The sequence below is a fragment of the Plecotus auritus genome (genome assembly GCF_963455305.1).
Source record: "Plecotus auritus genome assembly, chromosome: 2".
NCBI classification, from domain to species: Eukaryota; Metazoa; Chordata; class Mammalia; order Chiroptera; family Vespertilionidae; genus Plecotus; species Plecotus auritus.
The window spans coordinates 209,259,266-209,272,882 of NC_137771.1; positions in this window are offsets into that span (position 1 = coordinate 209,259,266).

The window sequence follows — 13,617 nt, forward strand, 5'->3', positions numbered from 1 at the left end:
CTCTCTCTCTTCTTCTGGCACCCCCATAATTCACATGTTGGTACACTTGAAGTTGTCCCAGAGGTTCCTTACACAATCTTCATATTTTTGGATTCTTTTTTCTTTTTGCTCTTCTGGTTGGGTGTTTTTTGCTTCCTCATATTTCCAATCATTGATTTGATTCTCAGTATCTTCTAGTCTACTGTTGAATCCCTGTTTATTATTCTTTATTTTAGTCAGTATATGCTTAATTTCTGATTGGTCCCTTTCCATTTATTTATTTATTTATTTTTGCATTCTCACTAAGATCCTTGAAAGTCTCGCTAAATCCCTTGGAAGTTTCTTGAGTAACCTTATAACTGTGGGTTTGAACTCTATATCCAAGTTTGCTTTCTTCCATTTTTGACATGTTTCTTTGTCTCTGCATTTTGGCTGCTTCCCTGTGTTTGTTTCTATGTATTGGGTAGAGCTGCTAAGTCTCCTTGAGTTGATAGAGTGGCCTTGTATAGTAGGTGTGCTATAGGGCCCAGTGGCTCAGCCTCCCCAATCACCTGAGGTGGACACTCTAGGTGCACCCCTTTGTGGACTGTGTGCACAGTCTTTTTGTAGTTGAGCCTGTTGTAGTTGATTGCTGTTGGTGTCACTGGGAGGAATTGACTTCCAGGCCAATTGGCTGTGGTGACCAGCTTTGACTACAGTGGGAGAGCTGCTGTGCAGGAGACACCTTATGGAGCAGGACTTGCTTCAGTGGTGCTTTGGTGCTCACTGAGTCTGCTCCTTGAGTGTGTCGCTTATGGATGTGAAGAGTTGTAATCTGGTACGGTCTGACACTGACCACTGGGTACATTGGCTCTTGGGTTTCCAGGGAGGTGCAAAGTCAGCCACTGCCTGGAGCCACTTATCAGGAGCTACAGAGAGATCTGCAGATTCCTCCTCTTTGTATCAGGTTTGGAAGTGCCCTGACGAAGCCCAGCTGTGAAGCAAGGCAGGCTGGTGCTGGTGCTGTCTTGGGCCTTTTATTGATAGGTTTGGGGCTCCCTGGACCAGCTGAAGCTTGTTTGACAGGTTTTTAGCCTAAAAAAGGACAGGCCATTCATATGCAAAAGCTGCTGCCTACAGCTTGGGTGGGGTTGTAAATTGGGTGGGGCAGGGTCTCAGGGAATCACCAGGGTGGAGCAAACAGAGATGGCTGCCTGTCAGCCCTGCAACTGGGGAGGTTCCAGCATGGGAACAATGACCCCTGCAAGCACCTCAGTCTGGAAGAAAGCCACCCTCGAGTTCCTGCCCTTATGCCAGACAGTCCATTTTCTCCTCATATGTGTCTGGGTGCCCCAGAGCCTCACCCTGGTACTGGAGCTCAGAGGAAGCAGGATCTTGTAAGTTCAGTTCATGGTGTCAGGCTTTTAAGAGGAGTAGCCGGGTCTCCAGCAGCTTGTGTGTCACTCAGCCCCAATATGCACTGGTTTTTACAGCCTGTAGTTCTTACTGCCCATAGAAACTTCTTTCCCCAGCTCTGGGACCCTGGCTGGGGGTCTGGTGTGGGGCTGGGACCCCTTGCTCCTCTGGTGGCCTCCACAGAGGCGATCTCCCTCCTGATTAAAAAAGCAGCCCACATGGGTGCCAGACCAGCCAGTTCCATGCCTCAGTACCTCCTACCAGCCTCAGTGTGCTTTCTTCTTTACTTCTCTAGTTGTAGGATTTTCACTGGGACAGCTTTCCGGTGTTCTGGATGATGGTTGTTCTGTATTTTAGTTGTAATTTTGATGTGGTTGTGGGAGGCAGCGAGTATAGGCATTTGCCTACACCGCCATCTTGGCTCCTTCAAGGAAGGTATTCTGATGGTGGCAAAGAAAGAAGATAAATCTTTGTACACTACCTGGGAAAGCAGGCCTGCTTGGGTGTGGGGCTGCATGAAAACACTCAGGGAAGTATGGGACCAAGACCTCAAGATATCTTCTCTTCATCTCAGAATTTTGCCGTGGGTCTGAGTAAAAGTGAAGCCAAGAGAGGTGGCTTTTGGAGGTGGACAGTTCTTTCTCCTAAAGCACCTTATGTGCTCATTTATCCAGGCTCCTTCACTCACCTGACTTGGTCAAATCACTCAATTCATTTCAATGTTCATTTGCTAGAGCTTTATTCTTATCTGCAAAGTAAAGGCCCTTCTGGACTTCCATGGTTTCTTCCAGTTTATAGATATGTGTTTCTAGGTGGCATCCAGGGGACTCCAGGGATGTCCAGATCAGATCTTTAGAATGCTTCTGTTGATCACTTTGGTTTGTAACTTCAGGAGTTCCCTTGGTGAAATTCAAAACTCGCTGCCCCCACACGCAGAGGGCAAGGAGAGACCAAAGGGAGAGGCAGAGCACTCCAGATTGATAAGTGGCTGTTGTGATAAGCAAGGAGGTTTTCCTTGGGCTCTGTAAGACAAGTAGATCTCTGCACCTGCCCACCAGAATCTTAAGAGTTTCGTTAGAGGCTCTCTGAGGTTCAGTCATGTAGATGGTCCAGATGGTCTCATAACACATTGCTCTTTCAAGGCTGCATCCTTGAAGTGGCTCCTCATGAGGGTAAAGTGAGCAGAACAGACATTTCAAAAACAGGAGGAAGGTAAAGAGCCCGGGTCCACCTTGTGGGTCAACTGGTCCTCTCAATAACCTCCTTTAACAATCACAAATGATAAAGGCTGGCTTGTCATAAGAAAGGAGAAAGCAAGACACGGGCTTAGTGTTCCTAGCCTTGAGCAGACTATATTTTGGTGAGTGAAATAATGCTCATTTGGTTTAAGGTGCTCAGAGAGAATGGGGTTCTTTATTTGACTCAGCTCCTTCAATCACACGGAATTGGATGAATTGCAGCGAATCCATTGCAATAGTTACAGAAAACATAGTTTAAGCCTTAAAGAGTGAAAGAGTGTAACAGAAGGACCTGTTTCATTTAGTTTGACTGAAAGACTTAACTTTGTCATTCTTTACTTAAAATGAGTTCTTTAAGTTGTTCGTATAAACAAACCTTTTTTTTAATTTCAAGAAAAAGACATTTTATACATAAAACCCTGAATGTGTCTAAAGCCCCATATTTGTACATCTGAAATATTTCTGTGCTCTGTTAAATCAAAGATGTGTAACTAATATTGTGAGAATAAGGCAAATGGGGTGGAGAAGGAAATAGTTTATAAATTTTAGAGTCATTTTAATTAATAGAAGGAAATACATAAGCTATTTTCATGTAATCAAATACATATGAACAGTTTCCACTTGCATTATGGGCATGGATTTGAAGACAACACGGAATAGAGAAGGAGCCAACTGTAAAGATGTTTATTTTTTCAGCATATGAAGGACATGTGGAATTAACTATATAGAAATATACATCTAAAAATTAAATAGCTACATGAACAAGTTAATATTCAGCTCTTTCAGGACAGTGATAATCTTATTTATTTTTTTTTATTCTTAGTACTTCCAACCATACTTGCTAGCCAAAAGGCATTTGCTACATTTTGAGAGAAAAAGAAAAAAAAATTTCCTCATGAAACAGTTGTGAAGAGGTTTACTATTGCTTGAATCTGAGGAGGACGTAATCATTTTTTAAAAGCGTTAAATATCCACAAATAAAAACCAGATCACTCTTTGGCTCCAGTTTGTGGTGCAAGTACTAGAGCTAACATAACTAAGAAGAGAAGTAAGACTCTTCTTGCCCTTAGAGAATATTCTGTCAAGTAGGGGAGATTAAAATAAACACACTCAAATAGTGACCAAGATATAGAGTGAAATAAATATTTGTTGTGTTTGGTCAGTCTTCAAGGGAGATACTACTTTTGGCCGATGGCATTTGTAAAATACCTATTATATGTTAGGCACCTTTAAGAACTATCACTCTGCCTACCTCACAGACGATGAAACAGGCTCAGAAGGATATACACATGAAGAATTCAGAGCTGTCACTTTGTGCTTGGATGCCTGGAGCTCTTTTAATGACCACGTGGCACCTTTCAGAACCAGAGGAGGTTCATGCAGGAAGTAACATTGGCGCTGGGCTTTACAGACCTTGTTCCTAGCAGAGTCCTGTCCTGTAAAGTTGCCCCTTCATATGTATATGATGTAACTATCATATACATATCTTTAAAAGAAGGTCCCAGTGCTCTGTGACTTTCCTTTCCTCCTTTCTAAGCAGGTCAGTTAGAATCCTTTCTTGACAATTCTGAAACTAAGCCTTAAGGGACAGAAGCGATCAGGCTTGGTGTGTAGGAGCTGTTGGAAATAATGTGTACTGGAACTCTCATTCACCATGTCCCCACCATGTGCAAATGTGGAAGAAACTAGGCCATAGTAGAGAAAATTATGTTGAAATGCCAATAGAGCAAAGAGGAGAATGTGTGTGTGTTTCCAGTTTTCATAAGGCCTAATTATAGCCCTCTCCTCTCCTGCTATGGAAAATACTCCACATGTCCAAGATATTATGAGAGCACAGAGGTAAAACAATTAATTAAGGGACTCTAAGTCCAATAGGACTTATTGGAAGGAGGTGACACAACATTGCTAAGTAGTAAAAAAACAAAAACCTGAGAAGGTTAGACATACATTTTTAAAATATTTGCTTTAACTATCATTTAGTAGCTCTGTACCTTAGGCATGTTATGGAAAACAGTAAATGTATTCATATTTACACATAGGAGGGAAAATGTTTGGGGAAGCAGGAAAAGATGTTTGCCAAACAATGAAATATTTTATTTCCTTAGAAAACACCATGCCATCTGATAGGAAGAATTATTTCAAAATTACAGTAGTACCTGGTCAGCCGACATTAAAGGGGATCAACATTAGATTTATTCTTTTATGTGCTTCTCAGATTTGAAAATATGATGGGCCTTTATCTGACCATCAGATAAGATTGCCTTTTTCTTCCTAAGAGACATAGGTTTTATCTTCAGGAGACAATAGAGAACTTTTATATGTATAGTTTAGCAGTGAAATAATTAAATCTTTTAGAAATACCCTTGAAAATTATTTAGATGTGTAATTGTATTTGAAGATTTTCAAGACCTTTTTGAAAATCTGTTTTTTTTAATGAAGAATGCAATATTTTGTTCTTGATGCATGTATATTCCATAAAAAGAAATCTGAATAAATGTGTACTCAAACTTGCTAAATTAGTTCAATTAGCATTTAATCATCACTAAGGTGAGAAACATGAAGGATCTGAAATGGAAGGTTTGCATTCTTTTGAGTCAGTCACTCTAGAATATTATTTCAAATTCTATCTCTTTTGACAAAATATGTAACATGACATTTTAGGACAGAATAGGTACTTGGTGGGGAGAAACAATCTTCAGGACTGGGAAACTTATGTCTCTTAGCCACTCACAGAATTTTGGTTTCAAGGGCTAGTTCTCAGTACCATAAAATATTAGTAATTCTGGCTTTGGCTTGTTAATACTGTAATAAACCAGATGGGACATAAGGTAAAATTTGTTTTGGAGCCATTTAAAAGAGGATGAACGGATTTTAGAGCATCTTAATGTTGTAAGTCTATAGATGAGATGTTTAAGATTGTAAAAAAAGAACAAGCTGCTCTCAAACACTTTAGAAGTATGTACTTAAATAAACAGATGAGCCATGTGCAAAGTATTTAAACCTATTCTAAGTCCTGTCATATTTGGAAGAAACCTGAAAGATTATGCAGTGGCATTCTAGTTTCACCACCATAGAAATCTTTATTTGGAAAAACTTTGCTTAAAATGTCACTAGTAAATAATAAAATTACTTTTCTTAAAGCACTCTATAATTTCCACTGTTCTTTCCAGAAAAGAGTCTAAAGCAGTGTTTTCCAAAATAATATCTGTAAATTATTTTAAATAGCCTTATTTATGTTTCCATTAGATTTTATTGCTTTCTAAATATATAATTTTAAGGTTTAATATTTTTATTTATTTATTTTTAAGTAACATCTTGGATCTGGCCCAGCAATGCCTTAAGAAATGATGGCACATGGAGTACAGTATGGAGTTAGAGACAGACCTGTTTGGCCTGTGAACAGATCTGATTACAGATGCTGAGTGGTATCAATCTAACAAGGAAGTTAGGGTAGCCAACATGGTATGGAATAAGGAAACTGAAGTGTTGGGGTTTCAAGAGAGCATCCTGGGATATTGTTGGGGCAGAGTAAGAAGAAATCAAGTTATGCTTGATGGTCAAAAGCCCAGACATCTAACTTAGGTGAAGTTAGTGAGTAGACCCCCCCTTCCAAGATTCCTAGCAGGGATGCTGGAAAGAACAAGGTAAGAACCAGTGTTAAATAGCATGAGTAAGAAGGCAGGTAACTAAGATAAAAAGACTAAGTTCTAGGAATCAAGGTAGAAAATACTGAGTTGCAAAACTGCAATGTAGGTATAGTAGATTCTTGTCCATGGTGCCCAGCTTCCATTCCCTTTTTTCCTGTCACAGGTCTCCTTTGGGAAACCAGTTACATGGTGAGAATGGAATTGACCCCACCAAGGTCCTGGGGCAGCCCTGAATGGCTTAAGTCAGGCGGCATATTGTCTATGCCTTAAGCTGGATCCATCATAGTGAATGTCAGGACTTTTATTAAGACTACTAAAATGCATATGCTTTCTTCTTTCTTTGGTACTATTGTAGCCAGTTCTAGTATCATAAAGAGAGCCATACTGAAGAAAAAACTGATATAAGATTATGGGCAGAACGGGACATTGGTAGGAAAATGAAGACAAAGCCCTAAGTATACAGTAAACTTTGGATCGTGTGATGCCTGAAGTCAGCATTGCCCCTGGACCTTTTAGTTGTTTGAAGCAGCCCATTCCTTTTTTGTCACAGTCATCTGGGTTGTGTTTCCTGTCACTTGTAATTGAAAGCACTTAATACATTGGATGTTGAGCAGGAATAACGAAGAAGCTCAGTTTTTAGAAGACAGTTCATGGTGGGCACCAAGTCTCAGGAATAAGACAAAAAGTCTTCTTATAATTTTGGGTGACTTGAGGTTAGAGGTGGCTAAATGTTGAATCCTAAGGTACTGGGAAAGAACTATTTATATTTATTTTGTTGAATTTTAGGATTGGTTCTAGAATTTCAGGTGAATTTTGAACCTGTAGATGAGCAACAAATTTCACAGGAGGAAGATGGGCTAAGAAACAGGTTGTGCCTGAATCCATTTATAGCACTCCTAATTTTGATTTTTTTTTCTTGAAATTGGGAACAGAGTTTTTGAGTAGGACCTAAACTGTAGTTTTATAATGTAGGACAAAGATAATTAAATAAATATATAAAAATAAAATTTCTTTACCGTAAACATCTATTTCAATAAGTCAGGTAAATTTTTATAATTATTCTCTACTTTAATTGGCAGAAAAATGCACATGATAATACCAGAATATGACAACAATTACAATTAGAGGGTAAAAATCTTTGCTGTCATCTCCCAGAGAGACTGTATCGATCTTATTTATTGTTATATTCCCAGTGTCTAGTACAATTCTTGTTTGGCAAAGTGAATACATAACTTGGTTATCTGCCTATGGGCTCCTCTCAAGGCTGACCTTGAGATAAAGATTTGGGTAAAGGTGGTTTATCTGGGATGTGAACTAAGGCAGCCAAGTAAGGGAGTAGGAAAGTAAGGCAGGGGAAGGAGAATCATGGGGTTGACAACCTTACATTTTAGTCCCAATGCCAGGGGACTGCTGATCTCAGGTAAACACTGTCAATGGATCGATGGTGATAAGGTAGGGGCATAGGAGAAATGTTTAGCAGTAACAACTGAAGCCAGTGAGCTGGAGGGAGAGCACAAGTAATAGTTAAGAAGGAGAGGGAAGGTCATAATGGGGCTGAATATCAGGTCTGGAGGAGTTTAGTGTAGTAAACAGGAAATGAGTTTGAGATGACAACAGGGAGGATTGGTAAGAATTTGGATCAAGACAAGGAGTGTTAAACTGTGTAAACCGTAAGAGGATAGCAGGCCAACTTTTCTAGAATGCCAGCAGGAGTGAATAGATTCTCAAAGGAGCCATTTAAAGAGTCTATTACCCACACATCAAATAACTGAAAACCAAAACACTGAAGCCAATCTGTCTGTTCCTTACCACATGACAAATAACTTGCTAGATTATGTTTTTTCCAAAGCGGTTGTACCAATTTGCATTCTTATCTGCCATGTATGGAAATTTCAGTTGCTCCATATCCTCACCAACAATTGGTATCATGTCTCTTTTATTTTAGGATCATCAGTATTTTTTTTTTTTAATTTCATGTATCTCATTAGGAGCACGATTGAAAACCAGTTTTCTATAATCTGAGGAAATCATACTAGATAGATAGGAACAGGAACTGATGATTAGAATAGTCATGGGAAAATTACGTCTTTTTGTTGAGTAATCCTTATTCATAAAATAAAGATAATACTTCATAAGGTTGTTTATGAGAATTTAGATGTGTTAAGACATGCAAAACATATTGTGTTTGCAGTGTTAATTGTTGTGATTATATCTTCTCCATAGAATCAACCCAGTAGTGAGCAAACATTCCTGGGTAGGTATTTCCGTGGGCTGTGCTAGGCTTCCTCATACATTCCTGCATTCTGCAGTTCAGTCACTCACTCAGTTGTTAGGCAGGCAAATTATACATAAAAGGTACTTTTTTAGTAATTATCTCTGACTATGCCAAAGAAAAGTAACTCATAAGGAAAAAAAATTGGATAGGAGGCAAGAGAAAATGAGGAAAAGTTATCTTCTTCATAATTTCCATTATTATAAATAACTTTATGAAAATTATGAACTGCCCAATATATATATACATTTTTCCTCAAATTCAAGCCACTGGCTTAAATACTTTTTAAAATTTCCTAAGTCTAAGAAATAAAATGGAGGAAATAAAATTTAGAAATCCCTTATCATAGCATATACATGGAGAATAATTTTCTACTAATTTATACAATTTCAGATACATTATCATTTCAGAAGTAAGAAGACATGACAGGTGCTGTCAGTGGGGCCAGTGTAGGCTGAATTTTGGCCTTATAAAAAACATTGTTTTTATGTTAAATCAACACATTGGAAAAATGTGACCTAGATTATGAATATTTATATTTAGAAGGCACAACTGAGCATCTGCACCAATATGCCATTATGTCAATTATAGTTTACAGCAAAAAGCATATTTTGCTTGTGGTTAATCAGCATTCAGAAACAAATAGGTGAAGTTTATTTTACTTTTGAGACAAGTTTGTATTGATTGTGTCATCAGAATTAGATTATGAGACTTTACAAATGATTGTTCTTACCCTAACTGAGATTTTTTATTTCTTTCATTAATTATGTACCATTTCATTTAGTTAATTGGTTACTTTTTAAAGAGCCTACTGTACCCAGACATTGTGCTGGGCCTGGTGGTAGAGCAGTGAACAAGATGGAATGGCAGATATGGTCTCATTCTTTTGGAGCTTCCTGGGTTACACAACAGAATCTCCCAGGGACTTTTAAAATCTTGATCCTCCTAGATCCCAGAAAATCTGAATTAATTATAGAGCAACAGCTCTCAAATGAGATGAACTATGTCACCCAGAGGCAAAATGTCTGAAGGCATTTCTGATGATCACAGCTGGAAAAAGAGTTACGTCTGGCATCTAGTGGATAGAGGTCACAGATGCTGCTAAACAATGCACAGCCCAGCCGCCACATTGTAGTCTCAGCTGTTTGTCCAGGGCAAATTGACAGCAGTGCCAATGCTGAGAACCTTGGTCTAAGGTTTGACCTGGTGATTTCAGTGTGTAGCTAAGGTTTCAAATCACTGTTCTAGAATGTCTAGTAAAGGGTATTATGTGAATAAGGGATCTGTGGCAGGCTTTGCAGTTTGAAAAAGCTTCTCATTACTTCTCTACACCCTCCCAGCTGCCAGGTTGAAATTCATGTTTTAAATATTTATAAAGTTCTAATTATGTGCATATATTTAAAACTAAAAAGATAAACAAAATATCTTCTTTGGCCTCAGGAGAATTATAATCTAGAAGTTAAAAGGCTCTCACAAACTATTTTATAACAGAGTGATGGCTGGATTGTAGGAGATTTCTATTCTTTTTGCTTAGTTGTATCTTTTGAAATTTCCAATAAACTTGTGCTAAAGTAATGAGAGTAAAATTAATATAAATTAATAAAAATAATATAATATAAAAAATAAAAATAATATAAATTAGTCCTTGTAAAAAGACTTATTTGGAATGCATTTACTTATTTGTTGCCAAGACAGTTGAAGAGACTTTGGGCAACTAGTGTGTGTGTGTGTGTGTGTGTGTGTGTGTGTGTGTGTATAGAATAATATGTATTTTCTTTTTGGATTCCATTATCAAGGGTTGATTTTATAAGTCTGAAGTTATTATCAGTGTGTAAAATTAACACACTCCCTTGATAATGTATTTTTCCTTGGGCTTTCAAGGAAGTTTCATGACAATGAGGAGATATGTAGGAACAGAATTTTATTCTTTCTCTCACAGTGTGTGTGTGTGTGTGTGTGTGTGTGTGTGTGTGTGTGTGTGTGTGTATGTGTGTAGGAAAGTCTATGTGTGGAGGAAAAAAGATGTAAGAGAGTAAGGGCCTCTTAATTTCTTGGCAGAAATGGTACCTGTAGGCAGTAGCTACACATTAGGGATGTAGAAGAGGAAGCATTTGAGTTGCTGGGATGGTGAAGTTAGATAAATATTTGACTAGTCAACTTTTAAAACTAGCATTTTTAAACTAGATCTAAGTCTTACCCGGGTAAAAATATACCTGTGTGACTGAAATTTAAAAGAAAAGTACAATCTCTACTCATTTGAAGGGCTGGAATCTCCATATTAGTTTAGGTGCTTCCCAGAGTTCTTTCTGTTAGAACCAATCCTGGTATTTAAACTTATTTGAAAATAATAAATAAATAAGAAAGAAAGAAAAGAAGAAATGAATGAATAAATAAATAAATATGGTCCTTGGAGATAAATGTGAGAGTTTAAAGCATTCAGAAAAGCTGCTTGCTATGTTCAAAATGGGTGCTGTGATCATTGTTTCAGTGGACTTTCAGACTGGGGCAGAAGCTGTATGGCATTTTATGCTTCTGTTTCTGTGCATTTGCTCATTTCTTCATCTCAACAGACATTTTTTCCTAATAAGTCTTCTCTGATCCTGTCAGGCAGAGAAATTCAACAATCTTAAAACATATAAAATAGTCATTTTATGTTATATTATTTATTATTTTTAATGGTAAAATTCTCCTTAATTTGTTGCAAACTCATAAAGGCAGAACTTTGTCTGTTTCATATGTCCCCCACCAGGCTAATATGCCTCAGCACCCTAGGTCCTCTTCCATTGAGGACTGGATAAAGAAGATGTGGTACATATATACTATGGAATACTACTCAGCCATAAGAGCAGATGAAATACTGCCATTTGTGACAACATGGATGGACCTTAAGAATATATTATGCTAAGCAAAATAAGTCAGTCAGAAAAAGCTAAGAACCATATGATTTCACTCATATGTGTTACATAAAACTGAAACTCATAGACACAGACAACAGTATGGTGGTTACCAGAGGAAAGGGGGTGGGATGGGTAGTAAAGGGGAAAGGGGGCCAAATATATGGTGGCAGAAGACTATTTGACTGTGGGTGGTAGGCACCCAATGCAATATATAGATCATGCATGTATCATAGAAATGCACACTTGAAACCTATATGATCTCATTAACCATTGTCACCCCAATAAATTTAAATAAAAAAAGGTTTGTTTAATGGGATAGCTTTGTTTTCTTTCCCTAACCCTATGAGAAGTATTATGATGCAATCCTTTTTTATTCTGGCTCTGTTTGTAAGAAACAATCACACAAAATTTTCTATAAACCTCAGCATTGAGATGTAACAGTTCCAATCTGCAACCTCTGAAATCCAAGCCAGAAAGGACATGATGTGATGATGTTGGAAATCCACAAATGCTTTAGTTTCAAATATTTTTCCCCTTTTTCCCTTCCATCAAATGAAATCTTTCCATGTTTTAGTTCTAATGGAGATTAAGCACATTCAATCTAATTATGCAACCTACAGACAAAAGCAATCTAAATGTGAAACACTCTGCTGGTTGTATTTCACAGTTGCCATTGGAAACGGAGACAAGTTTGGAAAACTGCAGTCAAGTCTGAGCCTTGGCATTCTCATGGCTCTGAGGGCAAGCATTTCCTGGGTCTGTTCTTTCTTCCCTGCACTCTGTATGCACGCTGCATGTGTCCAGTCGGACTCTACAAATAACGAAAATCGGCTGAATCGGGAGGGAATACCACATGCTAAAAAATGAAGAGAGGCTGTAAAGGCTAAACAAACAACAAATAATATCAACTTGCCAATATCTGAGACTTTTTTCCTGAAGCTGGATAAAACATAATTTATTGATGTTGCAGAATACCAGTTGTCATGGCAATTAAATGATTCCTAATTCATATATCCTTGGTATCTCCTAACAAGTCAACCTTAAATATTATAGGTTTTGGCTGCAGGTTTTGTCTCTCATCATAGTACTATGTTATATTCAGATTCAGAAGAGATATACTATTTATTTTTTTAAAATATATTTTTATTGATTTTAGAGAGGAAGGGAGAGGGAGAGAGAGATAGAAACATCAATGATGAGAGAGAATCATTGATTGGCTGCCTCCTGCATGCCCCACACTGGAGATCGAGCCTGTAACCAGGGCATGTGCCCTGACTGGGAATCGAACGGTGACCTCCTGGTTCATGGGTCCACGCTCAACCACTGAGCCATGCTGGCTGGGCCATTTCTTAATTATTTTTATTGACTTTACATTAAGCGATGAATAGTGTGTTTTCTTTCTAAAAATAATTTTACTGTTTATTTTGAATTATAGGCTGGATTTACATGACAGGTCCAAAACATTTTGGAAGAGGAAAGAAGAGTGTTGGCATCCATGTGGGAACATTGAGGTGCACAAGATGGTTTCCTTGACATGAGAGCACTGGGCCATATAAAGACAGCCAGTTTGACCAGTTTCTTTCCCCCCTCAATGCTGCAGGCTCTCATGTGTGTTATCTGATTGGAAAGTTTTTGCAGCAGTCTGACAGGTATAGCCAACCCCTGCAGGACAGCTCTTTGTAACAGAAACTAAGCTCCGTGTTAACCTCTCTGTCAACTCTGAGCACTCAAGCATTAATCTAAGCAGCTTGGACTGTTTTCCTGAGCTCCTCACCTCCCAGCAGGCCCTGTGCTAATGTATTCTGTTGGCAAGGTGAGGTTCTCTCATGCCCGGGCTTCCTCCCCTTTTCCACTGACCTGGGGTGCTGAGGTCCCAGAATGCCTTGAGGCAGGGCCCACCCAAGGGATTGCTTGAATAGACTTTCTAATTTACAAAAGTCTTGAAATCATTAAAAATTCAGTTTCTACATTTTGTTTCATGTTTCAGTTTTGTATTATTAGTCTCCACCCAAGACCTCCCAGCTGGAATCACAGTGCTTCCCAGCTGCATTGACTACTTCCATTCGTTCATTTATTTATTCACATATCTAGGTATCTGTCCATACTGTCACTTAACAGATATGTCTGTTAACCACTGCTATACACTGAATGTTTATGTCCCCCCAAAATGCAAAATCCCCAATGTGATG